Source organism: Leopardus geoffroyi, chromosome A1, assembly GCF_018350155.1.
Source record: "Leopardus geoffroyi isolate Oge1 chromosome A1, O.geoffroyi_Oge1_pat1.0, whole genome shotgun sequence".
Lineage (NCBI taxonomy): Eukaryota > Metazoa > Chordata > Mammalia > Carnivora > Felidae > Leopardus > Leopardus geoffroyi.
The window spans coordinates 79,513,554-79,537,168 of NC_059326.1; the positions used below are offsets into that span (position 1 = coordinate 79,513,554).

The 23,615-nt window shown below is 48.8% G+C and overlaps 1 long non-coding RNA gene across 3 annotated transcripts; it reads left to right on the top strand.

The window, feature by feature from the left end:
- The first annotated feature begins 17,928 nt into the window (after positions 1-17,928).
- On the top strand, positions 17,929-23,280 carry LOC123596442. Of its 3 annotated transcripts, none has more exons than XR_006711688.1 (6): positions 17,929-18,271; positions 18,541-18,711; positions 18,989-19,165; positions 20,625-20,743; positions 22,308-22,391; positions 22,934-23,280. It is a non-coding gene; the product is annotated as an uncharacterized LOC123596442 (long non-coding RNA). The 3 variants fall into 3 exon arrangements; XR_006711681.1 differs by having other exon boundaries at positions 17,930-18,271; positions 18,985-19,165; XR_006711695.1 differs by having other exon boundaries at positions 17,937-18,271; positions 19,074-19,165.
- The last annotated feature ends 335 nt before the right edge of the window (positions 23,281-23,615 follow it).

Consider the following 23,615-nt stretch of genomic DNA (forward strand, 5'->3'; position numbering starts at 1 on the left):
GCAAACTCAGGTTTTGCACACTGGGGACATCGTTTGTCCAAATGAACAAATCTATGGGAGAAACACGCAAAGCGACGTCATGCAGAAGCCAGAATCTGTTTGTTTTGTGGCCACGCCCCCCACCCACCCCGGCGTCTTTGCCTCAGGGGTCCTCACAGCCAATTGTACGATAAGGGCAACGAATTCAAATCGTGTCCTAGGTTCCCACAAGCCCCAAAACAGTATTTTTATCCGTTTGCTTGTGGGGATCCTGTGGTTTTGATTACGCAATAGCCACCAGGCTAAACACTACTGAACACTCTGTTTACACGCCAGCTTATCCAACTCAAGTCGCTACAAATGAGTCTGGATCAGCCTTCCTGGTCAGAAAATGAGAAGACCCTTCATTTTCTGACATTTCCAGGCTTTTGCTCCACGTGGAAAACGACGATCTCTGGAGGACAGGTGCGCTGTGAGACCTGTGTCACACCAACATGGGAATTGGGACCTGGCACCTTGCAGAATGCCTCAGCCCTAAAACGCTCCCATCTCTTTAAAGAGGAAGATTTCACGAAGATATTAAAAAGAATTGTAAAACGCAACAGGTTTTGCTCGACTTCCTTTTATGCCATCGATACATTTCTGGAGAAAATCCATGTACCAGGAGCCATAAATTTTCTTTATTGCCTCCACACAGAAGGATATCAATTGTGACGAGAGAGTTGAAACATGTTGGTAGGCATCAGGAAGATTCTGGAAGGGTCCTCCTGGTGATTATGTCCTGCACGCAAATCCTCACTTGACAAGGAAAGGCCCGGAGTCAGGCGGCCAGGCCGCACAGTGCAAGCATGAAAAGGCAAGGACCTCTCTGGGGCTGAGTCAGTTGCAAGCTGAAGCTGGGATTTTTGAAACAGAAGGGAACGGTTTATTTATAGCCTCTGAAGGTCCGGAGCACAGGAGGTTCCCGGGTTAGCGCCCACCCTGGGATTGGGCTGACGTCACCGGGAAGCAGGTGTTGGGGTGCTACAAGTGGATTCTTCAAACATCCCCCAAAACAAGCATCTGGTCAAGTGGCCCAAGTCCCTTGAGACAGAGAACTGTAAGACACTACAAGGGAAATAAAATTAAATCCCCTGTGTCACACTAAAGTGTCAGGGAAGAAAAGAGCAAGCCCCATTTGGAAAGCTCCCCAGGGGTTAGGAGGCTGGCAGGACACAGGCCCCAGCCCATCTGAGACGGAGCGGTGGCAGGGGACCCAGGGGACACAGAAGTGATTATGAGCCAGAGGAGGTGAGCAGAGCCCGGGGTCTGGCCCTGGCAGGGACGGAGGGAGGCACGGCGGTTCTCGGGACCCGCTGGAACGGGGACCAAGATCACCAGTACCTTCTGCAGCTGGACGGTCTCCCTGACCTACTGACTTGCTCCAGGGGGAGCTTCAGAGCGGGGAGGCTCCAGAGTCCAACATATGTCACCAGGACGCCAGCATGAGTGTCTTCCCCAGGGTTGAGATCACAGAAAGATGTTCCCGGCCTTCAAAAGCAAATATAACCCACCAGATGCGCATGCTGGGCCAAAGAGAAAAGTTACTTTCTCCAGGAAACTAAAAAGGAAAAAGAAAAAAAAAAAAGGATCGGAAATGGAGGGCTGAGGGAGAAAGAAAGGTCACCTCTCCAGTCAGACTTTGCAGGTGTCTGAAACAGTTGTCCAGAGCAGGGCTCCGTCCCTCCCCGCAACCTGGCCTCACCCCTCGTTCCCATCTCAGCACGCGGCATCTGTAGCCAGAAACCCAGGAATACCCTCCCTCCGGCTCACCCCCTGCAGCCCAGCTCCCCCACCCCACCCCTCTCTCCACTGCCACCACCTCCTCAGTGGCCTGGATGCCACCTTCCCGCCACCGGCTTCACGCTGGGCTGTCCCCGTCTCTGTGGCCCACCTGTCCCACTGCGGCCCCCTGGCGAGGACCCCTGGACCTCGCCGGAACCTCCACGGCCACCACCTGCCTGCTGTCCTCAGAGCCGCCACCCAGCGTGGATGCCTTTTTACGTGGAAACCCCATCATAGGACCACACTACCGGCAGATCGTACCCGCTCCCCTTTGCCTGCTGAGTGAAACCCAAACTCTCCCCCGTGGCACCCAGGCCCCGGCTGAGCTGCTGGCTGCCACCTGCTTTTCCTGGGCTGCCTCCCAGCCACACAGTGTTCTCCCACATTCCCTCTGGCTGGAAGTCCAAAGTCATGGGTGTCAGCAGGACCACACCCTCCTGCCTCTTCCTGACTCTGGTGGCAGCAGGGACCTCTGGGTGCCCCTGGGCGTGTGGCACTCGGAGCTCCCCCGCCCCTGTCCTCCCATGGCCACTCCCCTTCCGTGTGTGTGTGTGTGTGTGTGTGTGTGTGTGTGTTACCTCCTGCTTCTTACAGGAGGCCGGTCACTGATTAGGGCCCATCTTAACCCACCTGGTCTTAACCTGATGACCTCAGCAATGACCCTATCTCCAAATAAGGCCACATTCTCAGGTTCCGGAGGGACACGAGTTCCTGGGAAACTGTTGAAACAAGCACAGCACCGGCCCATCTCAGAGTCACATGCAAACCCCCCTCACAGTCCTGGGGTGCACTGGGCCCCTCTCGGTCCCCTCTGCCCACTGCCCCCCTCGACATGTTTGCAGCCTCCTCCGTCTGGGGTGCTGGCTCCTTCTCATTGCTCAGGTTTTGACCAAAATGGCCCTTCTTCAGAGAAGACGTCCCCGTCACCTATTTGAGTGGGTCCTTCTAGATCTCAATTGATATTTGGCTTGTTATTTTGTCTCCTTTTTCCAGTTGGAAGGTGATCTCCTTGGGGGTAGACGGGTGTGCCTCATTGGGCAGCGGGCTCAGGGCCAGAGCAGGGAGCTCGCCGTTGTAAACCGCTACCACCTTTGTCTCCTGCTCAGCCCATCCTGCGATGTCACTGCAGCCGTGCGCGTGGCCCCAGCATCCGTGGGCCACCCCCTTCCCCACATCAGTAACCCTCGGACTTTCGCTATGACTGCCCCTTCCAGAGCCTTCCTGACGTTTCTTTCTTGATCCCTTCCCATAAAACTTTTATGTCACACACACTGTAGACCTGTGTGTCTTGTGGCCATTTGAAGGCACACAGACTGTTGTCCTAGCCAAGGGCTTAGGGACCGCCAAGGATCTGCGGTCACCTCCTCAAGAGGATTCGCGCTGCTGAGAACGCATTTCCGCATAGCCCGTGACTCCCCTGCCCCGTTTTTAGGAAACACTACCTGCAGAGAGGGCGGCTGTGGCTTTTGAAATCTTTTTTGCGTTTTCTTAACATATGGCCATCCTGACCTTAAAGCTGATACTCACAGGCACTGCCCCACATGTGGAAGTGACAGCTTCTTCCCACGGAGGGTTTTGAGAGATGCTGTCCCACCCACTGTGTCTCCCTTTGAGGTCACCGGGGACTGAGCGAGGGAGGCAACAGGGCAGGAAATGTGATGTTGAAGGGACGCCAGGTGACAAGTACTCCCAGGGAGGGGTCTGCATCACAGGCCAGAAGGGAACCGCCCTACCCAGCGCATTGGGAGAATATTCAAATGTCTTAGGGTTATGAGTAGGAAAGAGAAAATGTATTATTATATATCACAAACGGAAGTGCCTGCACACCCCGCATGATAAGGAGGGGCCCGGCCTACTGCAGAAGCGAGCAGGTCCCACTTGGCTGGTGCCCCGGAGGACGCCAGCCGGCAGCCGGCCCGGGGCAGCCTACCTTCGGTCCGCGCCTCTCAAGTCGGCGTTTGGCACCAACGTGCGCGAGCGGGCCAGATGCCAGCGCGGCAGATGGCTGTAACGACAAGCATATGTCCGGTAACAGGTACAGGCGCGGCCTCTGAGCATTAATCAGAGCAGGCAGCCTTTTGTGCGGGCCAGACGAGGCCCTCGAAGCTCCCCCTGCGTGCGGCTCGCGCGCCCCGTGGGGCCGGAGGAAGGCTCAGCCTTGTGGAACCCCCTCCCCGCCCCGAGACGGCCCTTCCCAGCACGCGCCCCGCACAGGTGCACGCGCCCAGAGCAGGTGCACGCGCCCAGGCAGGTGCACGTGCCCAGAGCAGGTGCACGCGCCCAAAACAGGTGCGCGCGCCCAAGCAGGTGCAGTCTGCCTCCCTCCCGCACCTGGCTCCTCCCTGGCGTGGGCGGTGGGGGGTGACAGACCCCCCTCAGGCGCTTCCCGCCACGAAACGGGGCTCTGGACCTGGACTGTCTTGCCTTCCCAGGCCTCTCCCATGATGAGTGCGCCGCCTGGCCTACGTGCCAAATTGGGTTCCCATTTAGGCCCCGCTCATCTGATTGTATTTACCCTCGACGAAGATGGGCAGATCTCACACGACTTCTGTGAGATCTTTTCTTCTTTCCTAGACTGGCACAAACCCAGCGAGCAGGGCAGCGCCATCCTGGTGCTCGGTCGGGAGGAAGAGGAAGGACCCAACCCTCGCAGGCCGACGGGGCGGGAACTGGAGTCTGTCTCTGCCACCAGGGGCCCTGCCTTCAGCACCCGCGGCGTTGTCTCTCTTTCCGGCCTGGTGTTCACACCTGCCAGCAGGGGAAGCTGGTGGAGGGAAGGAATGGATGAGGCGCTCAAAACCACCCTGTGTTATCCCCGTGGAACTCAAGGCCTCACAGTTTGTAACTTTTTTTTACAGGAAATAGAAGTGGCAACATTGGCAAGGAGCAAGGGCTGGGCACTGGCTGCTCGAAGAGGGCAAGCAGACCTCACACCTCATTAATATGAAATAAACGGTGACCTTTGGAGTTTCCTACATGCATTTAGGCACCAGTGTGCTCAAGAGCTTGGAGTATAGGAAGGAACCAGCCAGGCAAGGCCGGCCTGTGCAATGCCAGGTCACCGGTGGTGCAGGGATGACGTTGCAGAGGCAGGCTGGGGCCTGGGAGGGCCTTGTCTCCACCCTGGGGGTGAGAATCATCCTCCACTTGGAGCCTTGGACCACATTCCCAGGTAACAGGAAAGGGCCGGTGGAGCCCCCTGCCACATGGCTGCCAGGATCACGTGATTTGGAGAATGTCTCAAATATTGTCAATGATTGACATGTATTAAATATAAAGCCATAAATGCCATTTTCCCAAATGCCATTTCTGTAGCAAGAGTCAGCCAACTTTTTCTAATGATAAATATCATTTCCAGTTTTGTGGGTCATACAGTCTCTCTCTCAACTATCCACTTGGCTTTTGTAGCTTGAAAGCAGCCATAAAGAACGCATAGACAAATGGTCATGGCCGTGTTCTAATAAAACTTTATTTACAAAAGCAGGTGGCTGGCTGTATCAGGGACCCAGACCACAGTTTACTCACTCTTGGATTATAACATTGAAACAAAACTGTCATGGTCAGCAAAGGGTTCATCCATGAAATAGGACTCAGAAGAACTTATATAGTACATATGAGGTGTGCCTTTCAAAATGTAAGTTCTACGGTAGAATTTTAAACCACAGGTTTCCATTCTAAGGCACACGGTCTTTGAATCCCTTGAAAACCATAAGAAAAATTTGGTGTATCTCTTTCTCTAGGGACCCAATCCATAACTGCTAAGATGTTCCCAAAGTATTCAAAACTAATAATAAAGACTAAAAAACCATGGGCTTAAGAGTAAACATCGGTCTCAAATGGACAATTTCCAGTTTTGTTTCTATTAACGATTGTATCATTCTCTCTATCAAACACACATCCAGAGGAGCCTGTGTTGAACCATTAGTGATGCCATTTTCTCGTCATTCCCAACTCACATTCCTGGACCCAAAAAACTTCACGGATGAGTCAAGGGATGGGGAAGGCAAGCAGTCTTTTGTCACAAAGCAAAGCTGTCAGTTCCTCCTTCCGTAATAGTAACTCTTTTTAGCTCTGCCCATAAACCGCAATTCTGTCAAGGTCTCATGAAACCCAGGGGTATTCCCAGGAGGATCAGTTCCCTTCAGACAGGTCAAGCAGGAAGTAAAACCAGATTACTCATAGGTAGGGAAATGTTCTTAGGAATTCCTTTTACTGCCTGTTTTTTTTTTTTTTTACCGAATATGCCAAAAACCACACCTTGTAACTCTGGGAAATTCATTTTCCTCAGCTATGTAGAGGAGGTCTCTAATCCCCAAACTATGACTTCTACAGATGAAACTGGGGCATTAAAAACTCACAGAAAAAAAAAACTTTAAAAAACAAAAACCAACATTGTGCACATGATTACCCCAATAGGAAAAATAAAACACAACCAAGGGCTAGCTGAATGTCAAAGAGTCTCCAAATAGAGGAAAGCCTTAAGGTCTACAAGTAAAGATTTTGAAAGAATTTATATATAAAACCTTAATTAAAAGCCATCTGTATTTTGATGTGTCACAAAAACAGAGATAGGGTTAAGGAATCCATATCTCAAAAAAAAATCCATATCTCAAAAACTTGAAAATTTTTAAAGATGAACAAACTCAGAATGCCCAACACAATATTGAGAAGAAAACTTGGAAGACTGACACTGATTTCAAGACTTGTTGTGGAGCCGCAGGCATCAAGACAGTGTGGTATTGGTGACAGAATTGACAAGTAGATCAGTGGAACAGAAGAGAGAGCTCAGAAGGAGACCCACACAAATATCGCCAAACGATCTTTGACAAAGAAGTGAAGGCAAATCAACGAAAATAGGGTAGTCATTTCAACAAACAACACAGGAACAACTGGACGTCGACCCGCAAAGAAAAAAAAGAAGAAGAATCCAGACATTTACTTTATACCCTTCACAAAAATTAACTCACAATAGAGCATAGAACTAAATGTAAAAGGGAAAACTATAAAGTTCCCAGAAGATGACATCAGAGCAACTCCAGATGATTTGGATTTGGTGACGACTGTTTAGACACAACATCAAAACCACGATCCATGGAAGAAATAGCGAACAAGCTGGACTTCATTAAAGTTAAAAGTTTCTACTCTGGGGGCGCCTGGGTGGCTCAGTCGGTTAAGCGTCTGACTTCGGCTCAGGTCATGATCTCGAGGTCCGTGAGTTCGAGCCCCGCGTCGGGCTCTGGGCTGATGGCTCAGAGCCTGGAGCCTGCTTCAGATTCTGTGTCTCCCTCTCTCTCTGCCCCTCCCCCGTTCATGCTCTGTCTCTCTCTGTCTCAAAAAATAAATACATAAATAAACGTTAAAAAAAATTAAAAATAAATAAAAATAAAAAAGTTTCTACTCTGTAAAAGCACTGTCAAGAGAACAAGACAAGCCATGGCAGATTGTGAGAAGGTATTTGCAAAAGATACATCTGACAAACGACTGGTATCCAAAATATACAAAGAACTCTTAAAACTCAATAAGAAAATGAACCACCCTACTTAACAAATGGACAAAAGACCCAAACCAACACCACACCGAAGATTTACAGGAGGCAAATAAACATACGAAAAGACGGTAAAACATCATACATCAGCAGGGAATTGCAAATTAAAACAAGGAGAAACCACTGCACGCCTATGAGAATGGTCCAACCAGAACACTGACATCACCGGATGCCGCGAGGAGGTGGAGCCACAGGAACTCTCGTTCATGGCTGGAGGGGATGCAAAATGGCACAGCCACTTTGGGAGATGGTTTGACAGTTTCTTATAAAACTAAACATACTCTTGCCACATGACCCAGTACTCACACTCCTTGGTATTTACCCAAATGAGATGAAAAGTTAGGTCCATGCAAAAACCTACACACAGAGGTTTACAGCAGCTTTATTCTTTTTTTTTTTTTTTTAAATTTTTTTTTTTTCAACGTTTATTTATTTTTGGGACAGAGAGAGACAGAGCATGAACGGGGGAGGGGCAGAGAGAGAGGGAGACACAGAATCGGAAACAGGCTCCAGGCTCTGAGCCATCAGCCCAGAGCCTGATGCGGGGCTCGAACTCACGGACCGCGAGATCGTGACCTGGCTGAAGTCGGATGCTTAACCGACTGCGCCACCCAGGCGCCCCTACAGCAGCTTTATTCTTAATTGCCCAAATTTGGAAGCAGCCAAAGTGTCCTTCAGTAGATGAGTGGATAAATAAACTGTGGTGCATCCAGACAATGGACTATAAGTTCGTAAAAAACAAACAAACAAACAAAAAAACCTACTCTATTAAGACACAAAAAGACAAGGAGGAAACTTAAATGTGTATTACTTAGCAAAAGAAGGCAATTTGGAAAGGCTATATCCTATATGATTGCAACTGTGACATTCTGGAAAAAGGCAAAACCATGGAGACAGTAAAGAGATCAATGGTTGCTAGCGGTTGGGGAGTGGGGGTAGGGGATGGGGATGAAAAGTTGGAGCCCCGAGGATATTTAGGGTAGTGAAACTACTCTGTCTGATAGTATAATGATGGAGACATGCCATTATACATTTGTCCCAACCCATTAATGTACAACACCTAGATTGACCCCTAATGTAAAGTATGGACTTTGAGTGATTATGATGGGTCAATGTAGGTTCATCAAATGTAACAAATTTATCATTCTGGTGGAGGATTCCGATGGCAGGTGTATTTGGCCAGGATTCCCCAGATAAACAAGACCAATAGAGACCAATAGAAGGTGTGTATATACAGATACAGATACAGGTGGATAGATAGATTTATTATAAGGAATAGACCCACATGGTTACAGAAGTTGACAATCACAGGACCTGAAGTCTACAAGCTAGAGACCCAGGAGTGCAGATGCCATAAATTCCAGTCCAAAGGATGGCAGACTTGAGACCCAGGAAAAGCCAATATCCCTGTTCAAAAGCAGTTGGGCAGAATGGATTCTTTCCTACTTGGGAGAAGGTCAGCCTTTGTTCTAGTCAAGCCTTCAACTGATTGGATGAGCCCCACACATTCTGTAGGGCAATCACTTTACTCAGTGTACTGACTTAATTGTTAATCTCATCCTAAAACACCCTCACAGAAATCCCCAAAACAACGTTTGGCCAAATATCTGGTCACTCTGGCCCAGGCAAGTTGACACACAAAAGTAGCCATCATGTTGAGGCCATCGGTACGCTTGTGAGGGCACGAAGTATCTGGGGACTGTTTGTGCCTTTTGCTCAATTTTTCTGTTAACCCAAAACTGCTCTAAAAGGTAAAATCTGTATTTTTTTTAAGTTTATCTATTTATTTTGAGAGAGGGAGAGACAGCAAGCATGAGTGGGGGAGGGGACAGAGAGAGAGGGGAAAGAGAGAATCCTAAGCAGGCTCCGTGCAGTCGGCAGGGGTTCATTATGGGGCTCGAACCCAGGAACCGTGAGATCATGACCTGAGCTGAAACCATGAGTCGGACCCTCAACTGACTGAGCCAGGGGCCCCTAATATCCATATTTTTTAAAAAAGATTAATACCTCAGAATGAACAGCACACTTTTCAAACAAGTAACTTCTGACTATATGGAAGGGGAATGAATCTCACAAAAACAAAGGAATTGATTAGCTAGATTTACCAGACAATTGTTCAAAAGCGCCCCACCAGAACAGGTATTAGCTCATCCCCTTATCACATGACAATAGTCCTAAATCGGCCATTTAAATGTCTATGGTGATTATTCTATCATTGTCACTGATGAGAGTTTCTGGTGTAGACAAAAGTAGACAGAAAAATCTTCAGTCAAGACAATTCTGTCACCTCCGGTGTAGACAGTAGGAGGGGGCCCTTTTAAAGGCCCGCACTTCAGCACACAGCCCGCTCGTGCTGGGGCCTAGAAAGGCCCTAAAAGCTTTGGTAACAATGAGAGACGGTAGATTTTAGTGCTGTTACACCAGGCTTGATGTTGGAGCATAGTTCAATAAAATCAGAGGTTTGCAAACTATTGCCTAAGGCTCAAATATGGCCCGCCACGTGTTTCTGCAAAGACAGTAACATTGAAATAGTATTATAGCCCATTTGTTTACTTATTGTCTATGGCTGCTTTGGTACGACCAAGGCAACTACAACTCACGGCATCCGGACACAAATCCTGTAAGACTGACTGTAAGACTGGCCCTTGGTAGAACGATCCTGCCAACTCCTGAAAAAGTTCATCAACCGTTATTTTTCACGGGGCAGCTTTTCTCTTTGAGTTTTATGAGAGAAAAGAAACGACCCGTTCTAAATGCTGTGTGGTCTCCTGCGTTGGATCCTGGACAGAAAAGGAGCATTAACTGAAAACCGGGTGAAAGCTGAACGAAGTCTACCTAGCTTCTGTAGGAGGAAATACAGCAATGTTAATTTCAGGGTCTTCGCAAGGTGGTTACTTAGAATGCTAACAGGAGGGGGCTTCTCTGTACTATCCATGCAACCGTTCTCAAATTCTAAAACTACTCCAAAATTAAAAAAATAAATAAATAAAAATAAATAAAGTTAAAGAAAGAGTCTCCGTGGATAGACATTCGACGTAAGCATTCGGAACGTAAAATGAAGTCTGTCTCCAAACGCAGGAGCGATGTGGCTCTGAGTCATCCATTCATTTATCCAACAAACGTTTAAGAACTTGCACCGGCACCCCCTCTCCCCCCAAAAAGCCTCTTTTGCATAAATACAGATAAACATCAGCATGCTTTCCTAATTTTGGTAATTGCATCCAAGCTAAATGTTGGAACCTGTAAAAATATTTCTGACACGGATAATGATATCAAAAGTAAAGGAAGGAGGGGGCGCCTGGGGGGCTCAGTCAGTTAAGCGTCCGACTTCAGCTCAGGTCACGACCTCGTGGTCTGTGGGGTTGAGCCCTGCGTGGGGCTCTGTGCCGACAGCTCAGAGCCTGCTTTGGATTCTCTCTCTCTGCCCCTACCCCCCTCCCCAAAATAAATAAATATAAATTTTTTTTAAAGTAAAAGAAGTAGAATAGAAGATTCTTCCAAGGGTGTTGTGGACAGGTAAGTCTAAATGCCTCTAAATACATGGGTAACAGCTAATTCAGAGACTAAGCAAATAAAGGGTTTCATTTTTAATCTTCCCAGAGGAAGATTAAAAAAAAAAAAAAACCAAGAAGTATGAAATGAATACTTCCTTAAAGTATTTATGAGAGGAGAAGTTAAAAAACATCTTTGAACATCTGCTGCTCACACGGGTAGTAGGTCTCCTCCGTTGGATGCCTTCCAGATCTGAGCACCAGGAAGACATTAACCTAGAGTCAACCCGACTTACCCAGGCTGGGGGCCAGTCTGGGTTTCGGCTGCTTTGTGACACCAGATCAGAGAGAACTTGTTTATACCTCGGACAGAAAGATCACGCTGCGTTCAGACGGTGTTCTGGATGACTGGGAACCAGACACTTCAAAAGGCCGAAGTGGGAAGGAAACTCGGCACAGGGGGCTCACGGACCAGAGGAGCTCCCACCCGCCCCCCAGCCGGTCAGACAGAGGAGGCCCAGGCAACCGCGCTGAGCGGGAAGCAGAAGCCGTGGGTGCAGATTCCGCCGATTCCCCGGGGTGGGTATTTTCATTTTGTCAATTGCACAAAGAAGGAAGATACGCCTCCCCTTTTCTCGCTAAGGAAACGTCCGCACTCATGGGCTTGACCGTGGCCGGTGGGCCGCCTCCCCTTGCAAGGACCCACCGCACTAAAGACCAGCCTATCACCACTCGCTGTGTCTCAGAGATCCAGGCCATCTGGTAAACCCCTCAGCAACCACACACGTCTGCCCCTCCTGTCTCAGTCTCGCTTCCGCCCCCTGAAAGTTGAAGGGCCTGGAATAACAACAGTGAACTTCAACTCGGAGATTTCAGGTCCTGGGGGGGGGGGGGGGCGGGCAGGGACCTCTGGCATGCAGACGCTCCCTTTGACGCATCAGGGGCGTCTCCTCCAGCAGAGGTCCCTGCTCGGGTATTTGGGCAAGGTGACTCTGAGCTCATCCATATGCTGAAATACATAGGGCTTCTTCAGGGTCCAGCCTTCGGAAACCGTTATCGCAGCCACGGTGATTCAGGAAAGGCACCTGTGGGGTCCCCCGGAAGGAGATGTGAGTTTAGGGGGGCAATGGTGTTGTTTGGATTGTACTTCCTGCCATTCCATCAGTCAGGCTTTTCTCTCCCGAGCTGGAAATGAAGTGTTTCCTGATCGCCAAGGGCCTGAGATACGGAGTTACAAGTCCCAGTACCGAAAGTAATTCAAGGGCTCGTGGCTTGCCCCAGAAAACAATGACCACGTGTGACAGGCCACAGATCTTTCCTGGTTTAACCCCCACGTGGACTCTGTGATGGGGAGAGTGCTATTACCCCAACTTGACGCCGGAGGAAACTGACTCTCAGGGGAAGTAACCTGCCCCGGGGTCATCCCTCTAAAAAGGGCCCCAGACACCAAGGTCCACACTCTTAACCACTAACACCCCACCTGGAACCGGAACACAAGGGGTGTGAATGGCCACAATTAGTGTCCAGAAGGGGCCTGCCTACCTTCCTCCTCAGAAATGAAATTAGGACTAAGACGAATGTAGGGTTTATTCAGCACCATCTTCGAAAGCTGAGGCCTGGGGTTCCTCTGACCCACGGGATCCCTCGGGTGTGGTCAGTAGCCAACTGGCCCGTCTCAGAACAGCCAGCTCTGAGCACTGGGTGTTTCCTCATGACTTGACCTCACAAATAGCCAGCCATTTGGAAACCAGGGCTAAAAAATGTTCCCTAATTTCCAATTGCAAGCAAAACTCACATGGGATTTAGGGGCGCCTGGCTGGCTCAGTAGGTTGAGCATCCGACTCCAGCTCAGGTCATGATCTCACAGTTCATGAGTTCGAGCCCCACATCAGACTCCGTGCTGACAGCTCAGAGCCTGGAGACTGCTTCGGATTCTGTGTCTCCCTCTTTGCTCCTCCCCCATTAGCTCTCTGTCTCTCTCTCTGTCTCTCTGTCTCTCTCTCTCTCAAAAATAAATAAACGTGAAAAAAAATTCACATGAGATTTGGTAATGGAGCTACATCTAAAATCAAAGTGGTTCATCTCCTTGTTAGAAAAACTAACAATTTTCTCTATCAAATTATAGGTATATGCATCTGCTTTGTCCGTGGTTCTGATTTAATCCACTTTTCTGGGTCTGTGATGGTAATACTATATATAATTTACAAAAGTACTTTTCCTGCGCTGGCCTTATATGACCACATTGCGATTGTTTTTGTTAATATCTTAAGAACCTAATAAAATTAACGATACCCCCATTTCACTAAAGGCGACTCTCTTCTCAAATTACATCCTGTACTTTTGTATTTTTCTACTTAGGTACATGCTTACCTGTGCCACATGCAAAAGGTTGTCATTAAACACAGGCTTTTGTTTAGAAAGTTCAGGTATTTATGAATTCTTGTTTCTGGAAATTACCATAGCTTAATTCACTAATTAATAGTTTGTAATTTTTTACAGAACGCCTCACAAATGTGTATGGCATCCTTCTGCCAGGGGCCAAGCCAGTCCTGTCCTTATCTTTCTAATTTTAGTGTCCGTGCTGCTGAAGCAAGCATTAATTAATACATTTCGAAGTTTCACGCTTTGTCTTAAGCTACTAGTCACCATCTTATAATAATGTCAAAAGTCAGACTCTTCTCATATCTGAACTTTCCAATCATGTAAACTTATCTTTGGTGATGAGATACAAAGCTGACGACATTCAACCATTTTCACCTACTAAAATGATAACTTGATACAAGCTGAAGTGATAATTTTATACAATTTCACCCAATGTATCTGGTTGAGCGCAAACCAGAAAGCTTTGCAAATATGACCTTGAAGCTAAGGAATGAGAAGTAATACACGAGCTGGAGTCACATTTTCTGTATTTGTGCAAAAGCATATTTTTCTGAATGCGTCTGAGTAGATCTACAACGACGCATTGCCCGTGGTATTCTGAGCATAAAGAGTGCAAACCACAATTCGGTTGCATATCAGAACTGGCAGGAGTTCTAGTCCAAGGAAGCGATCTGATGATAGCAGTGTTGTAATACAGTCTGTGGTGAGTTCTCTTAAGACACAGTGTTCTGTTCTTGTCACTTCCTGTTCGGCTAAATGTAACTTTTGCAATGAGAACGAGCATGGAGGTAGCAAGCTGCGAAAATAATTTGTGAGAGCCAACGCCAAGAAGTAAACATTTATGTCGAGGGAGAATAAGAACATATCTTCTTGAAGATGTGCCGTGCTGACCGAGTGTTAGAAGGGACCGTGGGACGCTGTGTGTGCGTGCGTGCGCCTGTGCTAGGGTGGGGTTGGGGGGAGAGCATGTGTGCGTGTGGGTTTCTACATTCATAGAGGACGAGCCAGAAAGTGTCCATTGATTCGAACTGAACTGGCTTGAACTTGGACACACTGGAATTGTACGAAAGGCATCCCCAGAGATTTTGGAGGAAATGGACCAGAACCCCGTTTCCAGTCAGAGTGGAATTAACTCTATAATTGAGTCTGACGCCGTGACTCTGTGAGCTAGGAATTTTGATAGATGGTGTTTTGTGAGCTGAGCCAGGCTGGAGTTTCACCATACATGACATGCTTGTTTTCCATTTCAGGGGAAGAGTTAAATTCTAGAGCAAGGATGTCTTCATTTCTCTTTCTCTCCTCCTCTTCCTCCTGAATTTAGAAATAGCAAGCAATCGAATCACAGACAGGGATTTCTCAGTGGCTTCTCCCAAAGCAGTGATGGTTAACAGGAGGAAAGCAAGCATCAGGGGTAGGAAAGGTGGGAACAACTCCCACAGCGACCCTGCAGAAGCTTCCACGGGTGTCTGGTCTGAGGCATCACCACTCAGCCATGCGGGCCTTCCAAAGAACCCCTTTGAGGGTCCACTCGGGACCCCTGGATCCCAGGCCCTGCCATGGGCTGGAGACAGCATGAGAATCAGGGGTATCATAGGCAGTGGGTGGGTCCTGGGGACCCAGGTAGTTCTGGGGCAGGTGCTCTGGGATGCCAGGCTTGGTGTGTGGGAACCTCTTCACCGTAACTCAGAAGACCTGCTCGCGGAATGTTCAAGACCTCTCACTTGGCTCAGACTGAGCTCTGTGGTGTGAGTCTTGGCTGCTCCCACGGAGAGAGCTGGGTAAATTTTGACCCTTCTAGGACTTACCTCATTTATAAAAGGGGGATAAACAGAGCAATTGTGAGGAACACATAAGGAATTGAATGGAAAAGCTTAGGGCAGAGCTTAGCGCTTAGGAAAACTAACAAGTGCCTTGTGATGGATCACGCAGTCCATCTAAACCTCTCAGAAGGAAGCCGGGCCCGGAGTTTTGTCAGCCAGGGGGCTTGTGCGTCCCTTGAGGGGAAGAAGAGAGCAAGGTGGATGGCAGAGGGTGAGTGTCCACTGTGGAAGAGGGCGGGAGGTAGCAGGTTACCATGGACGTCCACTCAGAAACCCAGAGTTCACCAGACTTCTCCCAAATCCAGACAGGACAGGGGACATGGCTGTTCCCCAAGCACTCATACTTTCTCTTCCGCATTTTCTATTACTTTTAAAATTTTATTTATTTAAATCCAAGTTAGCTAAGCTACAGTGTAGTCTTGGCTTCAGGAGTAGAAGCCCGTGGTTCATCACTTCCATACGACACCCAGTGCTCATCCCAACACGTGCCCTCCTCAGTGCCCGTCACCCATCTAGCCCGTCCCCCCACCCACAGCCCCTCCAGCTGCCCTCAGTTTGTTCTCTGTATTTGAGTCTCTTATAGTTTGTCTCCCTCTCTGTTTTTATGTTATTTTTGCATTTTCTTTCAGACTGTGGAGGCTGCAATGTGTCTGGAGAGACTTCTGCTAATCTAGACAACAGGAACAAGAAGCTGGTCTAGTGGTAAAATTCCCTCTGCCATTGGGTCCCGTCTTTGCTAGTTGTGATCTGATAATCCTGTCCTCCCCTCCACCCCACGCGAGCTGCATGGAAGCTCACGTCCACAGAGAATACGTCCTCTGCAAGTTCAGCTGCCCCGTGTCTTATGCAGGCTTCCCTTTGAGGTCACCACCTCACCTGGCAGGGTCTTGGAGTCCCCCAACCCCCCCCCCCCCGCACCGGGTGAGGTGATGACCTCTCCTCTTCTGCCTCTTCTCCCTCCTTCCCACTCTCCCATCTTTGTAGGAAAAGCACCCAGGACAGATGGCTGTCCATGTTTACTGGTGACAACCAGAACGTACCAGCAAAGCCTTTGTCTCCCAGTGTGTCATCAGACGCCCGTGGAGTCGAACATCCAAGAGGTGGCTGTGGCTCGTGGCCCATGCCTGATGCTGTTGTGCAGTCGGCATCCAAACACCGCGTTCTCACAGGGCCCTGAGTCTCAGATGTGCAAGGCTAAGCTTTGGTTTGTGCTTTTAAAAGAACTGAACCCCATGAAAGCGTTTCTGTTAAAGATGAAATTATTTAATTTGACAAAGAAATGAGTCTCAGGAGATTCAGAGGGAAGCAGGCAGGGCTTGGCACATTTCCTCTAATCTCTCTTATCTTCAACCCTGTATCAAAGAGTGTAAACAAAAGCTTTTCCTTTTATATTTATGGGCATCTATCTAAGTTGGCAATATCAATCTGTTCCAAACGCAGTGGTATATATATTTGCTTACTGGGGTAGACTGGATTAAAAGCTGTTCATCTTTCTGGATGGGCTCTTGTGAGCTACAGATTCAGAAATCCTAAAAGCAAATCTTACGAGAGCAAACACATTTTCTCTCTAGCAGTGCTGTCCTGGAAGGGAATGTGCTCTGGGACCAGTGCCCATACATTTCAGCTATGATTTTAGAACATCAGTTTAAAACAAATATATATATATATATATATATATATATATATATATGTATATACACATATATATGTGTGTGTGTATATATATATATATATATATATATATATATATTCACTTCAGCTCAATTTTGATTTTGATAATGCCTTGCCAACAGTAGGGGAAAAAAATCACAAGTGTATCTGGTATTTGTCCCTGATGAGCGCTGGTGCAGATAAACACGTCCGCTTCCAATGAGTAGCTCGAAAACAATGATGGCCACAGCTCAGAAGCCTCGCTCACTACTCTGAGGAGACAGATCTCTAAAGCATACTTAGTGTTTGACCTTTTCAGTAAAGGGCATATGAAAAAGAGTCAAATTCCAGACAAAATGGAGAGAATCTAATAAATATACTTAGATTTTTTTTTCTCCCCCAAGCGATCAGTCCATTTTAGATATCAAATACCAACCTTTTGGTTGCAAAAGGGATGCTGCAATCTTGAGCCCAGTGGGGGTGGCTGCAGTTTGCGTGGTAAATCGTGGGGCCAGAAGGAGAATCCAGGGCCAGAAGGGGTTCATCCAATTCAAGTACGTAACCAAATTATTTGATACAAATATAGGAAGGATGTGCAATGTTTCTACATACCCATAACCTGCCGTCTTTTATAGTGCTGGAACTCCAAGCGAGACTCAACTATAATATTTTTAATTTTTTAATCTTTATTTATTTTTGAGAGAGAGAATGAAAACAGGAGAGGGGCAGAGAGAGGGAGACACAGAATCCAAAGCAGGCTCCAGGCTCTGAGCTGTCAGCACAGAGCCCGATGCAGGGCTCGAACTCACAAACCACAAGATCATGACCTGTGCTGAAGTCAGACGCTCAACCAACTGAGCTACCCAGGTGCCCCCAAATTTTTTAAATTTTACGTCATATGTCTCTCTCTCTCTCTCTCTCTATATATATATATATATACACACACAACCAAATACAAAGGTCAAACATTTGCCAAAAATTGAAAGCAGTGACTTTACAGAGCTCATTTAAATAGTCTTGGGGTGGCCTGGTGGCTCTGTATTTGATGAGGGGAAAGATGTTCCCCAAATGGTATTAAGTGAAGATAAGAAAATCAGGTTGCAAAGTATGATTGTCTTTTTATAAAAATAAGTGTGCAGAAGAACACTGAACCGATAATCACATTTAGCTGTGATTATCCCTGGGCAGGGGAATTATGGAATGTTTTTTCCTTCCTTTAGGTTTCTGCATTTTGTGCTTGATGTGTATTGTCTCTAAGTGGCATGTTTCATAAGAAGAAGGGTCTGGAGTTTTGAGGAGCGTCAGTGTGCCTTCAGGGTGGGAGCCAGGCCGGGGGAATCTTGCTCCCAGGACAGCAGCTGAAGATCTCCCAGTGAGCCTCTAAAAACAGATCAAGTTGCAGAAGTTGAAGTGAAAACCATGAGACTCTTTCTCTTCTGAAGGGCCTCCTCAGGGAGGATGTGCCGATGTAGGACAATCCCCTCCTCCAGGCAGACCTCCGTCATGGATCCTGGCTCTCCAGGAGCGCCTTACTTACACCTGCAGCCTATGGTTCTGGGACACAGCACCCCATCAGCCAGGTTGGTTCAGCCCTTCACTCCTCTCTTCCTTCTGCCTTTTCGGTGTGGAGAAAGAGAAAGTTTCATTCTAAAAGCTACCAGGGATCCGTGAGAGTTCTTTGTATAACCAGTGAGTCCTTCGGGGAAATTTAAAAAAAAACAAAAACAAACAAACAAACAAAAAAAAAAAACATACTTAGGGGAAAAAAAAAAGACTAAGTCAATTGTTTAGGAAAAATACTTTTGGGCACAAATGACCAAGTTAGTAACCAGGGTCTCGCTCTCTCCAGATGCCTTGTCGTGGCCCAAGTCCCCAGCAGCAGCAAGCTGGCACGCTTGGGTGCATTATGCCTGATTTCTGAGCACCGTCCCTGAAGAAATGACCCTCCGGACTCAGGCTGCCCACTCCTCTCTGGAGAACTTCATACGTCAGATCCAATGTCCGCTGGCCCTGGGCTCAGGTCTGTTCAAATAAGGAATTCTCATCAGGTAGAGGGGGGCAGATTGCAAATAAATTCTTCCAGGCAGTGTGGTTCCCAGACCTGGGTTTCACAGGTGAGTGAACCAAAATGGGGTGAGGGACAGACAATAAAGACCAAAAAAGGGGGATAGATTTCCAGGTGCCAGTTAAGGACAATTTTCAAAATAACAATTCCCTATACCCTTCTTGCCAAATCCTACCATCATCTCATTAAAAACAAAACAAAACAAAATATTTTTTAACATGAAAAAAGCCAGGAAGGACATCATCTCAGAATAGAGAACAGTCCTGGCCAAGAGAGCTCCTCGGACCCATCATTCTGTCGTCCCATCATTCTCAAAGTCAGGGGTACTCATCATCTTCCCATCTTGCCTGGGGTTCGTGAGCATTTCTCGACACAAGGACCTGGCACCAGGACAGGATGACGTTCCTGGGTAAGTGTAAGTGGGGCCTGTGTGGGGTTGGACAGCGTCCCCCCCCAAATACAGGTCTACCCAGAACCTCAGAAGGTGACCTTATTTGGAGAAAGGGTCTTCTTGGCAGATGAAACTTTAAAATGAGGTCAAGTTGGATCGGGTGGGTCCTCACCCAATGCCTGGGGTCTGTATAAGAAGAGGGAAGAGAGAGCAGGGGCACAGGGAGAGCGTGGGGAAGGAGGCAGAGGCTGTAGTGACGTATCTACCAGCCAGGGACGGTGAGGCTCGCCCAGCAGAAGCTCGGACGCGGGCAGGAGGAGACCCTCCGAGTCCCGCCAGCACTCTGATGCTGGACTTCGGGCCTCCGGAGCCAGGAGGGCCCTCCTGCTGTATTAGCCTCCTGGTTTAAGGGGCTCTGTGAGGCAGCCCCAGGGGAGTGACAGGAGGAAATACAAGGGCAGATCCATTCAGCGGCACTGAAGGTATGGAGCTTGGGAGAAGGTCTGTAGAGACGGGGCTCTTGGTAGGCGCCTTGAGAGAAAAACCTCTTTCATCAGCTAAAGGGAGAGGTCGAGAGTCAAGGGACTGGGGAAATTTGGGGCCTGGGGAACAGTTTGCAGCTGGCCCAGGAGTAGGCAACGGCCTGCCTGGTTGACAGGCTGCCGGGACATTGCAGCGGTGGGATGCGTCCCGGGGGAGCCGCCGCTGCTGACCCGGGGGTGGGGGGGGCCTCTGCCTCCATTCTGCAGCCAGCCAAGGCCCCCACATGCTCTGCCCTTCTTACCAGGCTGACTGTCCAGAGGCCAGTAGTCTCTGGCGCTGGGAAGTGAAAGGTTTTACTAAAACTTCCTAAAGGTGGCGAAATGATCAGATCATCTGGGTGACTCTTCTCTTGAAGGGACCTCATTGTTAAGAGATTACCCGTTTCTTCGAAGCGTGATCTCTTTCCAAGATCGATGCACGCACAGGTCTCACAGCCCAGCGTGCATGGCAGAAATCCGGCAAACCTTACTGCACAAGTACTCTTGCGAGGCCCGGGGTCAGGCCCCTACCCCTTAATGTCCTCATTCATAAGTGGGGGCCCTCCTCCTCATAAACACTCAAACCTAACTCCCAGGCTTTATTGTGACAATCGAATGAAATTGTGTATATGTAGCACCGTGCCTGGGATGCACTTAGTAAATGTTAACTAGTCCGTTTTTAGTATTCTTCTTATGTTTATGAGATAGATAGGGAAGGAACACCTGTGGTAGAAAACTAATTGGAAAAATTTATGATACGTTTTACCCAAGAATAACTCGGTGCGGTCATGAAACGAAATATAATTCGGATTCTTTAGTGGAGTCCTTGTGTTTCCACAGCCTGCCGGCCGGGGGCGGGGGTCAGGGGGGAGGGGTGGGGGGGGTCCTGTGGGGGGGACGGTTAGCCGAACTCTTCTTGGACCCAAGAACGTTTCTTGCACATTGTTCTGGAACAGCGTCCTCAGCCTCATTGGTCAGTCATCCTAGCACATGTCGCAAGGAGCCGTGTCACCCCGAGGTGCCCTCACCCCAGCCTGGCACAGCAGCTCAGTCGGTCCCTTCTCTGGTTCTGCAGGTGAGCAAAATTCATGGAGGTTGCTTCCAAGTGAGCTTTTGTCGTTCTCACCCTGGGAGTTTTCTCTTTTGGGGTCTTTCTTTCTTTCTCTCTTTCTTTCTATGATTAGCAAAGATCTACATAAATTAAAGTCAGTAACCATTTGTCAACAGTATACCCTATCTGTATTTGCCTTTTAATGTTCCTGCTTTGGGTGTGTATTCCTTTAACCTTGTTGCGTTTCATTTAAATTTTTTAAGTGTTTATTTGAAAGAGAGACAGAGAGAGAATGAGCGGGGGAGGGGCAGAGAGAGAGAGAGACAGAGAGACAGAGAGACAGAAACTGAAGCAGGCTCCAGGCTCCAAGCTGTCAGCACAGAGCCCAATGCAGGGCTCGAACTCAGGAAAAGCAAGATCATGACCTGAGCCGAAGTCGGACGCTTAACCTCCTGAGCCCCCCCAGGGGCCCCTCGCTTCATTTTTACATAATCGAATCCATGGCTATTCCCTCTATAGTTTCTTCAGTCGACTTATGCTTAGAAAACAGCCTTCCGAGGTTGGTTATAATTCTACTGTTGTTTGAATTTAGATCCTTTTTTCCTAACTCTCTAATCCATCTGGATTTTTTTTTTTGTATTTGATTTGACGTACAAATCTAACTATTTTTGTCTATTGCTTTGCTGTGTTTTTTTACAAATATCAGCTTATATCCCAGCATTCTTTATTTAAAATGTAGGGGGGGGGGCGCCTGGGGGGCGCAGTCGGTCAAGCCCCCGACTTCAGCCAGGTCACGATCTCGCAGTCCGTGAGTTCGAGCCCCGCGTCGGGCTCTGGGCTGATGGCTCAGAGCCTGGAGCCTGTTTCCGACTCTGTGTCTCCCTCTCTCTCTGCCCCTCCCCCGTTCATGCTCTGTCTCTCTCTGTCCCCCCAAAAATAAATAAACGTTGAAAAAAAATTTTTTTAAATGTAGGGGGTTTTTTGTTTTGTTTTTTGCTTGAGATGGAGGCTTGATCACTTGGTTAATAAACTTCGTCTACAGGCAGTCTTTCCTGAAATTGCCCATTAAATGACTGGAAGGTGCACAGATCAGGTGGAAAATGTGGAGAACTCCCAGGCTTGGACAGGGATCGAGACAATGACTGGGGGGACCAGGCTTTCCCACGGCTGCCCCCTAGCCCCAGCTGGGCACTGACTCTTTGCTAATAGGTGCTGGGCCCAGGGTTCCTTTGCTGGCTCACTGGCCCTTCCTGAGTAAACGTTAATCCCCACTACAGCTTACTAAACAAGCGGCTGCATATTGGAGTGTTGGGCAAAGGCACAGCCTGGGCCACAGCAAACACCCCCAACACAGGGGGTCCGGCCTCTAGATACAACGGGACTCTGCAAGAGTCCTGAGAGATGGCTCTGGGCCCTGACTGACAGACTGCCTTCACCTGCCCAGGCGGGCTTCCAGAATGTACCTGATGGCTCGGTGAGAAGGGCAGGAAAGAAGCCAGGGGACCACGGAATAGTGGGACGCGGTAGCCTGCGACCAATATCGGATACTCATAAATGGAGGCTTCTTTGCTACTCTTTCCTTCCCCAGAAACTCCATCCTGAAGCCACGGAGTGGGTTGAAGCAAGGTGGATGTCCATGCCAGGAGGAAGGCACCACGGAGGAGCACAGTAGGTGAGTGTGGCATCTGGGGGGTCTCCCGGAGCCCAAGCAGGTGGCGGGGGGCGGGGGGAGCATCCAAGGGGGTGTGGTGCAGCCATAACGTCAGAGCCCAGTGGGATGGGGACTGAGGTGTGGGGGTGTGTGTCTGGGACTGGCAGCCTGGGCAGGGTGAGGGAGTGGAGTCAGGGTGGCAGGGAGGCAAGGAGGGGGCAGTCCAGACACCGATGCCAGAGCACCTACCGAGAGGAGGGAGGAAGGCAGCGTGGGGGTGGGGTCTGGTGAGAGGCCGGCAGCATTTGGGAACTCAGTATAAGGGTGAGAGAAGGCAGCTAGGAGGCTCAGGGCTGGAGACGGAAGTCACAAATGCAGATGGGGTGAAAGCTAAGACTGTGGTCCTGGATTTGAGTTGGGGATGCTGGCTTGACCTGGTGGCTTTCGATGAAAGAGGGGTGTGTGTGTGTGTGTGTGTGTGCGCGCGCGCGTGTGCATGCCCTCTGGCTTCATCCCTGAGATCCTTGCCTGGACCTTGGTTTCTAAATCCTTTCTCCCTGCAGAGACGGCACTCCTCAGAGACTGGCTGAGGTGAGCCTGAAGCCACCGAGAGCCGGCAGATGAGCAGTGGTGACACACAGGCCCGTTGAAGGGCTCCACTGTCAGAAGCTCCCAAATCTGAGGATATCTGGAAACCTCTGAGCATCAGGAGAGGTGACGATGGTAACGGATGGAGATCCACTGAGTGAAGTGACAACCAAGAGTCCACATGGAGAGAAATAACTACAGGAATCAACACATCAGGAGTCAGACGAGAGGCTGGGGCACCTGAGTGGCTCAGTCAGTTGAGTGTCTGACTTCGGCTCAGGTCACGATCTCACCATACGTGGGTTTGAGCCCTGCATCGGGCTCTGTGCTGACAGCTCAGAGCCTGGAACCTGTTTCGGATTCTGTGTCTCCCTCTCTCTCTGCCCCTCTTCAGCTCTCTCTCTCTCTCTCTCTCTCTCTCAAAAATAAATAAACTTTAAAAAAGAAAAGAAAATACGCCCTGGAATATTTACGGGTTATGGAACAGCATTTGGGCAACTTATTCTCCAAGGTTCCAGGAAAGATTTATTTGTGCTGCGCTTGTAGCTTTCCTGTAGGTAGATTATACTTGATTAAAAAGTCTCTCCAACTTCCTAGGGGGGTTGCCTCCCTGCAGGAGGGGGATGGGAGCTTCTGAGGAAGCAGGTGCGTCCACCT